The sequence below is a fragment of the Penaeus chinensis genome, chromosome 31 (assembly GCF_019202785.1).
Source record: "Penaeus chinensis breed Huanghai No. 1 chromosome 31, ASM1920278v2, whole genome shotgun sequence".
In the NCBI taxonomy this organism is placed as follows: domain Eukaryota; kingdom Metazoa; phylum Arthropoda; class Malacostraca; order Decapoda; family Penaeidae; genus Penaeus; species Penaeus chinensis.
The window spans coordinates 30555535-30556792 of NC_061849.1; the positions used below are offsets into that span (position 1 = coordinate 30555535).

General features: G+C 33.0%; 1 non-coding gene across 1 annotated transcript; it reads right to left on the reverse strand.

Moving 5' to 3' along the window:
• Window positions 1-202: 202 nt before the first annotated feature.
• On the reverse strand, window positions 203-275 carry Trnav-cac. The gene has a single exon. It is a non-coding gene; the product is annotated as a tRNA-Val (tRNA).
• Window positions 276-1258: the final 983 nt, after the last annotated feature.

Sequence of the window (1258 nt, forward strand, 5' to 3'; positions counted from 1 at the left end):
AACACACACACAAACATATGTGTATGTGTGTGTATATATATATATGTGTGTGTGTGTGTGTGTGTGTGTGTGTGTGTGTGTGTGTGCGTGCGCGTGTGTGTGTGCGCGCGCGCGCATTTGTATTGTTGCATTATAAAATTTTCACAAGATAAGTATAACATACTTCTTAATGTTTTGTTTTTTTTATAAAAATCTATTATACTGTTTCCGCCCGGGATCGAACCGGGGACCTTGCGCGTGTGAAGCGCACGTGATAACCACTACACTACGGAAACATGTTTTAGCATAGGACGTAAAACAAGAAATATCATAGATGTTCTACACTAATTCAACGCTATTTCTAATGCACTGAACATCATCATATCGTTATACTTATCTTAACAAATAAAATATTAAACGTCGATTTAATTTACAGTGTTGGGTTTTCACGCATATCATGTTTACATTTTAATTATCGTCGTTATTGTAATTTTGTTATTATTATTATCATCATTCTTCGTCCTACTACTATTATCATTATTATTATTAGTAGTAGTAGTAGTAGTATCATCGTCATCATTATCATGATTATTATCATCAGCAACAGCATTACCAACAACTGCAGCATCATTATCATCATAAGAATCATCTTTAGCACCAATAGCATCGTCATTAGCACTATTAGTTTTGTTGTTGCTGTGGTTGTTATCAATATCATCAATATTATTATCATGGCAATAAATAGATAAGGATAAAATAAGAGCAACAGAAATACTACTAATAAAAGTGATGATAACAAAACAATGAAAACGATAATACCTCTAAAGCAAGTAATGACATTAATAATGATAAATAATAAGAGTTGATAATGATAATTATCATTGGCACAACCTCGATACACTGGTCTCAGATCATGTTGTCATTGTTCAGAGGTCTGGGGTGAAAACTTTTTCTTATAACTCTGAACCATAACCTGTAAGAACTGTATGTTTCTAAGCATCTTTACCTTTTTAAATGATTGCTTTGGCAAATGCAAGGAATATATATAAATATATATATATATATATATATATATAGAGAGAGAGAGAGAGAGAGAGAGAGAGATAAGGTCCAAGATGTAGGATCGATCTCACTCACGCAAGCGAGGTTCCTCCAAAATTCATAAAGGTTGATGAATAGTGAAAACACTCTACCGTGTTGATATTATGGTAGAAAAACCCACAAAGTAAAACTAGATTTACTGAAAGTGAGATAACAGTTTCGGAATCCACCTGGATTC